General features: G+C 33.7%; 1 protein-coding gene across 1 annotated transcript in view; it reads left to right on the forward strand.

The window, feature by feature from the left end:
- LOC129797441 (uncharacterized) overlaps positions 1-16,154 on the forward strand; it is a 109,133-nt gene that overhangs the window by 24,661 nt on the left and 68,318 nt on the right. Inside the window, exon 2 of the mRNA XM_055839999.1 lies at positions 11,925-12,020. The gene's annotated coding sequence lies outside the window, so the exon portion shown is untranslated. The remainder of the gene's footprint in view (positions 1-11,924; positions 12,021-16,154) is intronic.

The raw sequence follows: 16,154 nt of genomic DNA on the forward strand, positions 1-16,154 counted from the left end.
ATTAGATGCGAAAGCTACATACCCAAGCATATCCGGGGGGTTAATGGTGGTTAATTGTTACCTCATCTAACTATATTCTTGTTCGTTATGTTTCTACGTTTTCTTATTTAATTTTAGCTACATAAGACCGTATATATGATTTTTTTTTTAAATTAGTAATTAATTTACAGTCGTGCTCTCGTGGTAGGACCGTCGTCAAAATGACTTTTCCGCGGTAAAACGGCTTCAGAATGAGGAATTTTGCCTTCGCAGTGGGACAATTAGTATCCTACCTTTCCAATAGTACTAATTGTCCCACTGCGAAGGCAAAATACTTCATTCTGAAGCCGTTTTACCGCGAAGAAGTCATTTTGACGACGGTCCTACCACGAGAGCACGACTGTATAATAGATTTCAAACTAAAGTTAACCATGAATGTGTAATTTTTCTTATTTTCTAAATATTTTTTTTTAATATTATACTCAATGTGAAAATATAATGCTTAATTGCTATTTAGACAAAATGTTCATTGCGTTCGCACTAGTGAAATAAAATTTTATGATATGTATTCCTATTTTATTCAGCGAGAATATTTGCTGAAAATGCAGTTCTTGACCTTCAGTTTTGTAAACCCCTTGAACACAGACTAAATGGGCTCTATATGAGCCGTTTTCGCATCCTCAAGAAAAGTTTTCGAAATGGTGTAGCTCTTTCCACAACACTTTCGCCCATCAGTGTAACATCTCCAATATACCATGACAAATCCATAGACAGTGTAATAAATAAATTTTGATTGCTACGAAAATAAAACGATTGTATTCTTTATCCATTTGCTATACAAGAAACTGTACGAGGGCTATACATAGTACTGTGGCTGTTTATGATTGGATTTCTATATATGCGCCTTTTTTACGATTTCGCCAGCGACAATTTGAAAGCACACACATATATACACAGCTGAAGCGTGGGGTGGGATTAAAGAAACTGTCAGAAACACAAGAAAACCCCATTGAAAGAGCATGACAACTTTTCTATCCACAAACAATCACGTAAAAAATTCATATGTTTTGAGATAAGCCAGAAAATGGAATGGAGCAAAAGCATCTCCATCATGGACACATATGCATTCACAATATTTTATACTCTCAATATTTTCGAATGAAGGCGAAATAAAGTGGAAATTTTTTAATATATTTTAATTTTAACTGAAATTGTGTAATAATGTAAGTGACGTGACGTAAATGAAAATGTCAGTGCCATAAGTCGATTTCAATTTAAAAATTATACTCATATTTTTTGCCAAGGATTCTTCTTTTCCATTGATTTTTAGGATAGTAAGTATAACACTTTTGCAATCAATAAAGGAAAATCGGAAAAAAAAGATCTTTATGTAAGTCGATTTTTTATCACATTTTATTTTTTTAAAGTAGTAATTACAAAGATAATTACAGTCTAAAAAACTTTCCAGTAAAATATTAGATTTATTATAATCATTCAAAATATAATAAAAAGTAAATTATACTATATTTTTTAAAACTATTCAGGACATAATATCCATAAAAAATCATTGTTCACCATAGATTGCAAATGTACAACATAAAATTTCATACAAATAAAATTAACTTGATTTCTTCAATATTTCTTCAATATGTTGCAGTCTGAGAGACTAAGAAATGTTTATTTTATTGTGAAGAATATTTTCAACAAAAAAACCTCTCTCAATTTAATGACAATACCCCCATTTAAACCATAATATTTTCGATCTATTTCTGAATGTATAGAAATTGGGTGGGAAACACTACGGGTGTAGTCCAAACACCCAAACTATGACATAACATAAAACAAAGCCCACAAGGGATGAGGAGGTTAAACCCGTAAAACGCATAACAAATCGTTGATGTCAGATTCAATACACCGTCCCTAAACGTAAATGTGCTGATTTACCACAGAGTGGATAAATTGGAACGAGATCCCATTTCCGCTGAGAGGAGGGTGGGGTCATACAATAAAACCCAGAAAATCCAGAAAATGCCAGGTGCATAATACTCCAACAAATTGATTTATAGTCACCCCCATTTATGGATTAATTTTAGTTTACTTGCCCACACCGAATCGTTTTGGTGTACAGAAGAATATCCACCACCAGTTATTCCTTTCATACATCAAATAGGCCATAATCCGACCTAAAAGGCCATTGTCGTTTAGTAACACCCCGAAGAACATTTATTAATCCACTCGAGGTGGATAGCAGATAACACTTGAGGACGATTTCGATTTAATTTACGTGGAATATCAGTCGTTTATTGGGAAGCAAAAGAGACATGAAGTACCATTATCTATTCGATTTCCATTAATAGATTGAAGATCGGTTTTCCTGCATTTATAATCAAGTGGATGGGCCAAAATTATGGGCAATCTCATGAAATATAACCACACACAAGGCGAAGTGACTTTGATTTATTCTAAGCAACCCTCTTGATTAGCATACATTTGAGATGTAATTAAATTCTGTGTGCAGGCTATAAATTGCAACATTGCTTGTTAAATGAATGCATTTACAAACCCCTTCGTTATATCTATCATCGTATTTATGCGTAATGAATGTGTTTTGCTGTTGTGTCAGTTTTGTGTTTTGCAAAATACAGAGCAGTAGGTATTTGAGAGTGGTAAAATGGATAAATACTACTGTAATTTTGTAGAAAATGAAATAAAATATTAAATGAATTAAAAGAAAATAATAGAGGGATATTAGAAAAACGAAAATACTTGGTATGCCACGATTGTGGTATACCAACTAATATTCTACTCTCTGCAAAATGCCGCTTTGACTCTGGATCTCTGGACTTAAGAAATTCATATTGCGTAGATATAAGGTAGACCTATACCTACCAAATGAAAAAATCAATTAAAAGTAAATCATATAATATGAATAGTGTAATAAATCCATTGGCAATATCATAAAAATAAAAATATCAATTTGATTATTAATCCCATCCAAGAGGCAGTTATTCTGCCGTCTATAAATATTGTTGTAGTCGCACACGAAAATATATATTTTTCTAGGAAGTTACGTGATAAAATATTAATAGGATTCTACGTGAACAGAAAACATTGCCTCCCTTTAACATGGTGTTGGATATTAAATGTAGTATGTTGGTGAATCCAATAGGACCTCTATTGTACCAAATGCCTGCCATGGACAATTAATAATGGATTTTATGTCCAAGACAAACAATAAGACTAACTACATACACAATCGATACACTTACAAAAGGTATACGTTTCAAGAAACTTATAGGAAATAGTTTTCAGCAAGTAGGTATCGATTCTCTCTGCACAATGTACGTCAATCCTCATTAAGGTTGGAAATTTATGTATGAAAATTTCAGTCTATTGAATTACCTCTCAATTTACTCAACATAAATCAAACACGAACAATGAAAGCAATTAGTTTATAGAGTTTTCATTTGTTCCTCTATAGACGCTAGAAACCAATTAGTGTGCAGTAATATTGTTATTAAAAAAAATCTTCTTGTTAGTGATGAAAAAATAAAAGTCTTGTCTAAAAATAAAATGCGAATAAATAAAATTGCTGAAAGAAAATAGATAAAATAATTGTAAGTACACACAGTGTTATTTTGATAAACACATAAAAACATAATTTTGTTAGTTTTATTGCTCTATCTATCTCCACCTCATACTACTCATACTGAAATTAAACCCTGTTTTTCTCTCTCCGTATAAATTCATTGTTTGGTGTTGTTGCAGCAAAATTTTCACTAAAAAAGAAGTATCCTGGACAAGAAATTTGCAAAATGTTTTATTAACATTTCCAACAATCTAGGATCTAAAGGTATTACACATATGTACGTACATAGGTATTCTATTTTGCATATTGTCATAAGCAAGAAGACTTATATAACGTACGATAAATGATGCTATAATCATACAAACACTTGATAAATTTTGTTGGAATTAATTCTGTTACATAAACTTAAAAGATATGTTAGTCAGATAAGAAGATGTTTTTCTTGTATTAAAACATTTATGTAAGATGACATATACCCCTTTAGTTCAATTCATGTGACAAACTCATTGTCCCAGGCGAGGGTATGATGACATGCAAAATAATTGCTTACTTATGCAATGATGACAACGATAGTGAAAAAAAAAACTCATAAAATATCTCGTAACTTTCGTTCATACGGACATGCCATCCAGTCTGGAACAATATGTAGCGCATTGGGAATATGGGTGGCCTTCACGGTCTGACTCCAATCACGCGCACATAAGGGTATGTGAGAGGTTTCCCACCCCACACACACCCCAAATTCCGTCCTTAATACGTAAATTACATTAAAGTTTGTAAAAATTTACGCCACAGTATTGCAATATTGTTCCCACACGTCCACTTATCTCTGGTGACGAGCGCTATGTGTAAATGAACAATTAATTTCATTTAAATATCAGGGTGATTGGATTAAGTACTCAGACTTGTTGGGGATTTAATTAGTATTTAACAATCACGTGAATTTGGAAAATTCCTCCCTAGTGATTAGGTGGCACATTCGTGACTCGATGCCACAAAATGTATTTCCTCAGCAACACATTGCTTTTATATCCTTTCATGTAATTCAAAGTCGTCTGAATGGGGCAATAATTATTTTGGAGGTACAGCGGAGAATGCCAGCAATGCCGGGTCTGAAGCAAAGTGTATCCACGCTCATGCGGGGAAGACAAATCTCTAAACCTAATGACTATGTACAAGTTAGAGCACCTTCGCGACTGTATAACCGAAAATTCTACCAATTTATCACACCAAATGGATTGTAATTATACATAAACACACTTTCTACAGTTTTCCCTTCGTCTCTATGCTGCCTTTTCAGGGTGGATTGAAATAAATTCTTAACATTAATGATTAAAGAATTTCTCTCTGTGTGTATTTCTTCCAAGAGGGACACAGGTGGAAGATGAATGAAAGGTAGACACTTATTATTTTAAAGCACAAATTGCCACCATTAGATACTTTAGGTTCTTGAACGCTCTTTTCACTAGAAGGATCCCTATTGGGTATCGTTTTCGAATTTATACTGAATGCCTATTTAAAGACATAATAATCTTGAATGACAAGAAAATTGAATATTGTCGGTGTTATGCTTATAAAAGAATTTGCCATAGTAATGAGCACCATCAGATCAGCTCAGCTGTTTCTAATTAATTTTAGTTATTAACCAATTAATTATTTGAAAGTTTTAGAAACCCAAAAAAAGCATCTATCTAGTCGTCAAAATACTAGATATAATTATTTTTTCTTTATTGCGGAAATTCATAAATATTTAGGTTAAATATTATCGAAAAAAATTGTACAACAATTTTGATTATATTTTCCATTCAACATACAATATTTAGCTATAACAAAGTTTAATTGACAGGTTAGTATGATGTGTTGTTTTATTTAATTCTATAACCTACCGCAAACCGCCTGTAGAACAATTAACCATTTTAGTTATGCATTTTACAATATAGTAATCAATCACCTTTGAACTTTGCTATGGTGAAATGAATTGTTTTATTTTCAGCTCTATGTGGAATTAATTCCATCACATAAACTCTCTATAGTTTATTACCTAATAACTTCAAATACCAAACAAAATTAATTTTCTAAACACCTGCGGTTGACTGGAAATTTACGGTAATATAATTTTTAAATAAATATTCATACAAAATTCAATTAAAATTTTGATTTAAAATGTTCATGAAATAGTGAAAATTTCCATCTACTAACAAAAGGAACTTCTATGTACCAAAAATTGTCACATGCTTTGCATAAATTCATTATGTGCCAATTTACAAAAATAATCAATTTAACGTTATAGAAGAAAATTAATCTGCATTATATGTATGTAGAGAATTTTCTAACCTATATCTATATTTTCTAATATAGGATAGAAGTGTTGGGAAATTACTTTGAAATTGCGTTGATTAAAATATAGTATGTATCCAGTTATGAAGGAGAACGGTAAGTTTTCTCTAAAACTTACACTGATAGACATATTCTTGTAATTTATGGTTACAAAATAGTAGAGAGATATGTTGTTGTGTAGCATGAGTGACGACTAATGCCTTTTTGAAATTCATACAACTTGAAACAATTTTCCAACTTGGCTGCAGTGTATTCCGGGCAAAATCTCACAACGCCGCAACATAATTGCTATATACCAAAAAGTTGGTGAGATTGTTAATAGACAGACTTAAAATTTAATATCCTACTAATTGAAAGTGAGAACAAAAGGATTCTTCGTTAAATATTTATCCAGGAATTAGTGTGAAGAGTAAAAGCTCACTCGTATAGAATGAAATTCTCGTGCAGTTTGCAGAGGCTTGGCAGAATTAATGGCAAAAGAGGAAATGTGTGCTCATAAAATACTATATATGTATAGGTAATTAGCAGTGTTATACATATATTGTTTTTATGACATACATTTATGTATAGTACAAATGCTTGCGTAACATAGCCATTGGTTAATTTTCCTAAATAATTGTCGAAATTATAAACCCACACATATTTCTAGTTCTTTGAAATAATGTGTTTGCAATATATCTTGCCAATACTATAAACATTTTTTCATCAACTTTTCTATTTTACTGTCTTTTTATATAATAATTTTCAAACCATAGACTCATTGGAACATTCTAAAATGGATTATATAAAATTAAATCATTGGCACAGAATGTAAGTGGTAGGTATTATATAGATTGGGTACAAAATGAGCCAAGAACTTCAGTTCTGCATTCGAATAATTCCTTCTTAATTGTAAAACTTTGAGGAAAAACAATAAAGCATTTCCTTTGCTTTAATTAAAGTCTCCAATCTTGCATTGAAATATCTACCTAATGACCATTTTAATGACTGCAAGTTCATGGTGTTGCAAAGTCACTGATATGGGTTTCTTCTTTAATTACTTTGGTGTGCCACCACACCACCTACAAGCGATGGTATTTAATTTTCCAGGAAATTGATGAAATTTCCCATTGGTAATCTGAGATTTTGTATGTAAAATTTACTTTGAATGGTGAATTACCATCTTGTTGGTCATCCACTGAAATAATTTTTGTGGTTAAACTTCCTCACTAAAGCGTATCACCTCAAAATGTCCCCAGAACTAACTTGAACTTTGAGTGCGACACAGGGATAGTGTTACTAATACCATGGAGATGTATAGTGGGTGGGTTGTGTGAAGATTAAGGAATGAAATTTCCCGCCACACGTAATATGAAGCCTTCACACCAATCTGTCGTCTCTGGAGACTCTGTCTTCTATTTGGGAATGAGGTCAGAAATAATTGTAATTAGAGTAGGTGTGGCCATTGGTGGCAAGAGGGTATCTTGCGGGGTGTCTTCAGCATTGGCTCTAATTTCCTGCAACTGACTTTGTGCTAATTAGTAACGCTTTTTAATTTCCATAATGGTACTATTGTGTGCCAATTTATCTGTAACCTTCATGGGATGAGCAGGAAAAGCAGAACGGAATAAATTTTTATGTTATATCCATCGTTTAAATGGACAAACAGCAATGTTGTGTGCCAATGTGCCAAGATAATGTTAGTTTATTGCTGTCAATTGATTGCAGTAAACTCTCGTATAAAAGAACAAGATCAATTTACAACAAAAATGTCCTATTTTCAGTTAACGCAGAATACGGATATGTTTGTTGACTGTTCAGTGTTCAAGCTAGATCAATTACAATTATTACTGGAATTGCCATTAGATTTTCTCAATATTTTCAGGGTTTTCAAAACAGAGTTTTCAAAATGACTAAAACTGAAAAAAATTGCGAACTCAGCTCATATTAAGAATTAGGGGTAATATTTTGTCTATTTAGCGAGGAAATACTGCGTACCAATTTATTTCATTGGTTTAAACGTGGAGCCGCCGCTGTCATCTTCTACCTTTTACTAATATTCGCTCTACTTGTTCATATGGCATCCATGGCTTTTAAATCATTTTTTTGAGCTCAATTACCCATTTTGCCAAGGATAGGTACATGTCTACCTACAATTAATATACATAACGTCAGGCTGTATAGGTTATTTGAATCCTGTTGGATCTCTTTTTTTTCCAACCACCACTCTCAATAGGTATGCCTACTCCCCAAAAAGCTAATTGCAACGAGTAATTAAATTTTTGACTGTCCGTCCAGTCTATGCCTTGTGGAAAAATGTCTTTTTATGATAGAAATTTAATATTAGTAGGTATATTCTATTTTTCTTTATTCGCAAAAGAGGACCATTATAACTAAAACCTTTTAGAAATTTTATGGTTGAAAGAGTTTGCGATCATGAGAATATTCTTTACCCACTCTAAACATTTAAATTACCAGCATACGCAATCATAACACTTAATTAAAATTTTAACAACGAAAGTTAATGGATTCCGTGTGCTCTTCTGGTAGTAAATGCAAAAGGCATTAGAACCGAAATGTTTTTCAGTTTAGTGTTCAGTGATCTACGGAGGTTTTACTTTCCATTTTGTATGTTTTTCTCTTTTTCTACACTCAACTTTTTCACGTACAACCCCATGTATTTTCCACTGGAAGTGAAGTGCGAAATTGGAAAAGCACTTCCATGTGCTTTACCAACCTCGTGGCAATAAAAATGTAATGCTTTAAAGTTTTTACACACTCAAAAAGCGAAAAGATTTGTGCACACTGTGCGCTCACTAAAGGCGCCCTTTGTGAATTAATACCATGAAGGGGTTTCACATATAGAAATTTGAACTTCAATTAAAATTTTTAGTAAATTTTTTTTTGCAAAGGTGTTTTCTTTCCACTCATCTTTTTGAACATCACAATGATTTAATTTCTAACAGGGGAATGAAAAAAACTTCATGTTGCTTGATTGTTTCACATTTTACGCTTAATTTGAGACCTTAATAGGTCTTTGCGAATTCATCTGCTGTTTCAATATGTAACTGTGCATCCGATTCACTTCATTAATTTTATTCCCATCCATTTGTGGAACATTTCCCAACCCAGGGGTATTCATTTTCTTTTTTTTTTTCAAAATGGTTTTTTTTTTCTTTTGCTTCTAGTAAAATGTTGTTGAAGTATAGAATGAAAAAATGTTGACTTTTGTGTTATTTATTTAATATTTATTAACAGTTTGTAAACCTAAATATGTACTCTAATAAATTCTAATTACATTCTTGTATGAAAATTGAAGATGTTGATGACCAAAGTTTTTGAAATAAAATATTTGTTTTTTTTATATCCATATGGCAACATACATAGTCACCTTTTGAAGCCTTTTCTCTATTTTATACCCTCTTTTGTGCAAAAGCACAAAACCATGAATGTAGATTATTTCGGTCTTTTAGGACTATTTGCTGAAGCAATTGTTGTTTGTCACGGTCAGTTGAATTTCTTTACTATGCAATGCTGGTAATTGGAAAATTTAATTAACCCATTTAAATTGTCCCCACAATCAAAATTATTCCTAAGATAAACACATCGTGCAGATTTAAAGATTGTTCGGGTGAGATAATTCAACTAACGACACTTTATGATGGAAATTTCAGATAAGGAAATTTCCATTTTCACCTTAATCACGGGCGCCATAGTTGATGAAGAATTTGCATGTGTATGAAGATGAAGATGGTAAAAATTGTCCCCTGTGGGAAACTCATTTAGAAGGTGTGAATGAATTAAGAAGAAATGTGGGAGATTTCGTAAGGAATTTTAAGCTTTTTTTTCCTTACAGAGAGCTTTAGTTTGCATTTCAATTATCCTCTCACGGAGTGTCTATAAATGGATTTTTTCCAAGTATTCTCATACTATTTCCAAAGCTATATTTTTCAATAAAAAATCTGCATTGATTATGGGGGAGTTATTGAGTAAAATATGATATATATGATCTGTGAAGTATAAACGTTTCTAGGATATATTTTTTTTCTTATGTACAAACAGTTCGTATAAGAAATAGGTAATACAGAAAGTTTTGTTTCAGCTCAAGGGGTATATCAATTTAAAAGTTTAAATCTATACTAGTCCATTAATTTAAAAGAGCAAAATTATACTCGAAACTATTTGCAACAACTTTCCACTCAGCTGTCGCAGAAGTATCTTTTCTTAGCTCATCAACACAATATATAGGCAATATCATGCCTCGTGCTTCAGGCTAAAACGAACTCCGTCTCGAAGCTTTTGTGACATAAGGAAATCTGAACAGTTTTCATGAAACTTCCATGTTCCCAACTGACAACTTAGTTAGAAATTAATCTCTTCTCTAACGTAATGAACAAGAAATTGAAATTCTCAACTCTCAAGAGTTTTTTTTCTTGCGTCAGGATAATAATTTTTTAAAGTTTTTTTTTGTCAAAGAATGTTGATAGGTATTTACATACAAAAAGACTTTCAAACATTTTAATAAAATTTTAATGCTGTTCTTTTTTTTAATGTTTATCATTTTATAGAACGTTTTTTATTTAATTTTCTCTCTGGTCTAAGTAAGATCTAACCTTAATTTTCATTTTTTTTAGTTTTTAGCAAAGAATTTTGTTGTTTAAATATTTATCTGCAAAATGAATCTAGAATGAAACAGAATACATAAGTTACCTATATCTATAGTTCCGATATTATATAGTCAAAGCATATAGATATAGATATGTAAGAAAAATGGAAATTTTAATTTCATCCCAACTTTCCAATCCAATATCCAGGTAAGACACTATCTGATGGGAATATAGTCCAGCTAGAGTAAAATGGAATTTCCTTCGCACACTTTTATACAATGTTGTTCACAAAAAACAATGTTGGAAGTCAGTAGAGCTCCCGATATCGGGTTTATTTAGTTTATGTGATACACCATACCCCCCAAACGCCCCAAACCAATGGATTTTTTGTCTAATCGAAAACCCTCCGAAACTAACATTATGCACTACCATAGAGCACGTGTACCTGTCGAATTTTATTCCATCGTCCCCTCCATCGGGCGGCCTCTTTTATTATCTTCGACTCTTTGTTTATACATTCGATACCGATGCGACGATAATAAAATACGTATTCCAACGGGTGGTGCATGAAAGGACTTGGCAAAAAAACAGAGTCATATAATACAGAAAGAACTAATCGTGTATCGATTCGCCATCATTGTACCACCACATCAAGTGTCATTGATGGATAGTGGCGCACGAATGTGGAAAATGTACAAACCAAACGACAGTTTCGACATCCTTTCGTGGGCCAGGGATGGAGGACGGAAAAAAAGAAAGAGTAATGGACTGGTAAATGCAATGTTCTACTTGGTTAGTTTATATCGAGCTTCATTTCCTAACTGCCTGCGTATTTTTTTCCATCCATTTACTTTATAGAAACTGAAACGACATTTATATGCAAAAACAGTCCCAATTGAAAAACAATCAAACTATGTCCCCTCAATTAAGTTTCCAAATTGGGAGGTTACAATGTTACGCTGGAATATGTGCTGCATTTTAAGGCCGTTTGCATGTTATTTGAATTAAATGACTCAAATAGTGCCTTAATAATACAATAACTTTAGTTGTTTTCATATACATAAAAGACAGACTTTTCAGCTTTACATAATAAGATATATACTTTTTTACTTTTTGTTATAGAAAAGTCTCGGAAAAGTCAATGAAATAAAATCTTACTTTTTTATGCTTCATTATAACGTATGTTATTTTATTTGCTCTGACATAAATATATAAAAGATTATTGTTTTGGGAGTATGATGTTTTCTCCCTTCAAAATAAACATTGTTTTAAAATGTTCTGAATTTTCAACAATTTTAATGGTTTTCAGAAAGCGAAATACTTTCACAAAGTAAAATTGACTTAAGGGCTAAATTAAGAAAATATTTATCAATTAGTTGAAAAGCAAAAAACAAACAGAAACAATTTAATGCTCTCTTTCCATTTCTTTTTAGATCAAAGATTGAAGTGGAAATTCATCAAAAGACAGTGTTGTTGCTGGGGAAAAGCTGTGACGCTCCGAGGAAACTGTTTTCTGTCGATGACTCGACGTGAGTATTTCCAATCTATTGAGATGTCTTTTCGAGACCGAAGATCGTAAAAGATTAGTCTGTGAATCGTGTGAAGGGAGCAAGGGATGCATTCGACGTATACAATGAGTCCATTTCATTTACATTGTGAAGAAAGGAACTCGTGATGACTCTCTATAATGCAGTCAGCTGTAAAGAATATCCTTCCTAAACCCTCAATCGCACGTCAGTGGAAAATGTCTTCGAGTAGAAAAAGCTCGTAGCGTGATTTCCTGAGGGAGCAATAAAATTTCCCTTTCACTGTCTCACCCACACCCAATAAGACCATCCCCCCAACATCGTAAATTTACTCCCATCAATAATGGGGCAAGATACAACACCACAAAGTACAGATAGATGGGGAATGAATTTTCTATATACCTACGTATGTACATATAATGCTCGACCATTTTTTCTGTAAAACATTAAAGCATCTGTGAGCTTTATGAAATCCCAAAAAAAGTGAAAATTATAACGTAATTTTATCCGTAAAATTAAATATTTACATATTTATGTAGATGTAGACAGAAAAACTTAATATAATACGCAAATGTGAGGATCAATAACTAGTAAAGAAATCACATTTAAAAAAAATTATGATGAATATTCAATTGCTAGGAGTTTTCATTGCAAAAAGCATAACACAATAGATAGATTTTTTAACTATACATAAACTCGCAAATGCATACTTTCATCTCTTTGCATTTTTCGATTATTGCTATCATAAAAATGCAATTAATTGGAAATGCTTGTTTATTTAATATGTATCTACTGGCTTTTTATTGAAGTTTATTAAAAAAATAATATTGCAAGAATTCTATAGAATATGAAATAAGAATGGATAATAAGTAATTAGTTGGTATACCACAATCGTGGCATACCAAGTATTGTAATCGTCGGAAAAACCGACCACCTCGGATCGGGCTCAAACTTGGTATGAGCACGTTTTAGACATCCCACATTACGAAAGTGGTGGTGGAAAATTTTTGATCCGGCCGGCCGGCCGGCCTGCCGGCCGGTGCGCCATACTTTGCCTTATAAGTCGAGAACGGTAAAAGATAGAGACTTCCGGTTTGAAGTTTTCTATAGAAATGTGGGTGTAAATTTTCTTTTTTTCGCATTTTCGAAATCCAAGATGGCCGCCATCCGCCATTTTGGGATATTGTCAACCACTTCCCTTATAGTTAGAGGTCTGAAATTTTAGTATGTTGTAGGGCTTAGTGAGACGTTTTCATCAACAATTCATACTTGGCAATCGGTCAAGCCGTTTAGCAAATATGGCGGCCTAAAGCAAAAAGTGTTTTTTCGATATAACTTGAGAACGGCTTGACCGATTTTGATCATCTTGGTATCAAATGAAAGGTATTGAGAAGCCCTACAACTGTTTAGAACATTTAATGTTTCAAAAACATCCGCAAGAGGCGCTAAAAACAAAAACAAAAATTGCATAACTTTAAGGGGCAATATCTCCGAATCCCCATTAGGCAAATCTTTTAAATTTTGATATGTTGTAGCCTGACTCAATATCTTTCACCAGTCCGAAAATGAAGAAAATCTATGTTGCCGTTTAGAAGATATGGCCATTTGAAAAATTCTTGAATTTGAAAAGTTCTAAGAGTCATATCTCCTGAACGGCTTCTCCGATTTTGCTCAACTTGGTATCAAATTAAAGGTTTTGCAATTATCTACAACTTTCTAAAACATCAGAAACCTCTAGAACCATTCCTTGAGGACAAAAAGTGCAAAAAACTGTTTTGGTAGAACTAAAATCCGCCATTTTGTGTTCTGGAGGTGACCTTGAAATGTATCGAAATATATGTCAGATTATAGCTTATTTTAATACCTTTTCATAACTAGTCAAAAAATTTCTGTATGTGCAATAGAACTTGAGATATAACCATTTTATAATAATAATAATAATAATAATTTATTTTCAAAACACAATATAGGGTCATGCCCTCTCACATGTGCGTGGCAGGTGGAAAAAAAAAAGATTAAAGAGAGAGAAAAAAATTATACAAAAAAAAAGTTTTACAGAGAAATTTAAAAAGAAAATAGAAAAGAGAAAAATAAAGAGAAAAAAAAAAAAAGACAAAACATCAGTGCCCAGACTGAAAGTGCCTTTTTAAAGCGTTCATGGAACGGCGGCAGTCACGCGGTAGCGCATTGTAGAGGGAGACGCCCTTTACAAAGAGCGTCCGATAAAAGCATTCAAACTCAGCCCTCGGCACCAAGTATCCCTGAACCCTGGCAGAACCCCCCCTTGTCAAAAGAGAGGACAGGTATTCCTGGGTTTCGGTTTCAATTAGGCGATGCAAGAAAATCAGGGCACGCATCTGGAGGTACGATTCAAGATCGCAGCCTGCAAACGCGTCCCTGAAAGGTGAAATGTGATCGCGAGGTCCAAGTCCGTGAATGTACCTGACACAATTATTAAATGCTACTGTTAAACGACGGATTGTGTCACGATCCGCGTTAAAGAAGAGCTCTGCTCCATAGTGAAAGAATGGCAGAAGTAGCGCTCGTGCAAGAAGCAGGCGAGTGTCAGTAGGAGTGATGTTCCGGTAGCGTCTTAGGGTATATAAGGAATAGTTGACCTTTCGGCAAAGGGCAGTTGCGTGATCAGACCAGGTCAAAGTCGAATTAAAGACGATTCCCAGGTTTTTAACCTGATCAGCAACAGGAATAATTTCTCCGTGAAGGAGTAGAGGTAATGAAGTGAAATTTGCAGATTTCTTAGAGAAAATTATTGCCTGCGACTTCTTGGGATTGAGAATCAACCCATTTGAAGAAGACCAGTGCTCAACTCTTTGGAGGTTTTCATTCATTATTTGGAAGGCAGAGTGGGAGTCGAGTGTAGACCCCTCAGTATAGATTTGCAGATCGTCTGCATAAAGGTGGTAGGAACAGTTGCGCAGGACAGAAGGAAGATCATTAATAAATAAAGAAAATAGTAAGGGACCGAGAATGGAACCCTGACCTATGCCTTTAGTCAGTGAACCAGGAGGAGATAATTCATCTCCATATCTTACAATTTGAGAACGCCCGCTGAAGTAAGAGCGGATTAGGGAAATGGCATTTGAGGAAAATTTGAAGAGTTTAAACAGTTTAAAACAAATAAGATCATGCGGCAAACTATCAAAAGCTTTCGTGAAATCTAGCAACACTAGAACCACGAAGTGGTTGCGATCGATAGCTGACGCAATGTCATGATTTACCTTAAGTAGTGCAGAAGTGGTTCCGTGGCCAGCACGAAAACCAGACTGGAAGTCACAAAGTAGCCTGTTGCTATTGAGATAGAGGGTCATCTGCTCATGGAGCAGAAATTCGAAAGCTTTAGAAAGAACAGGGAGAAGGCTGATAGGCCGAAAATCAGAAGGTGCAACAGGATTAGAAATTTTTGGTATAGGTACAACCAAGGCAGACTTCCAGATTTCAGGAAAAGTCGACGTAGTAATAATATGATTAAATACATCAGTGAGCACTGGTAATATTACCGGGAGAAGAATTTTAATGAAAGTAAGGGAGACGCCATCACTCCCCACTGCATCAGACCTGACACGGGAAATAGCGTAAGCTGCATTAACTTGAGAAACACAGCGGAAGCTAAAACCCTCCCAGGGAATGGATGGAAGATTGGGGCATTCAACCACACCTCCGTGTGAAGCGGAACAGAAGAAGGTGTTAAGAACACCTGCGGAGATAGTGGGAGTAGTAGAGGCACTAATAGAAGGGCGCAGGCCCAATTTCTTTATATTGCCCCATAGTTTCTTAGCTGGTAGTTTAGCATCAAGATTTTTATGGAAATGCTTTTTCTTCATTTTTGTCTTTCAAATTGATGAATTTCATAAAAAAATCACCTTTGCCTACTAATACTACTTAAAAATTAAATTTCAACGCATAGACTGACCCATCCGCGTTGTGGTATACCAACTCTAATAACTGGACGCGTTATGATTGACTTTTTTATTGGAATGTTGCATCAAATATAGAAAGGAATTGTAACCTTTTTCAACTAGAAATACCAAAGTTCCATAAACTTAATTGCCTTTTTTTTTTTTGCTTTTTTGCATATTGCAGTAAGAATGTAATTTTTTTTCGCGGCTTAGATGTCTT

Source organism: Lutzomyia longipalpis, chromosome 1 (assembly GCF_024334085.1).
Source record: "Lutzomyia longipalpis isolate SR_M1_2022 chromosome 1, ASM2433408v1".
Taxonomy (NCBI): Eukaryota; Metazoa; Arthropoda; class Insecta; order Diptera; family Psychodidae; genus Lutzomyia; species Lutzomyia longipalpis.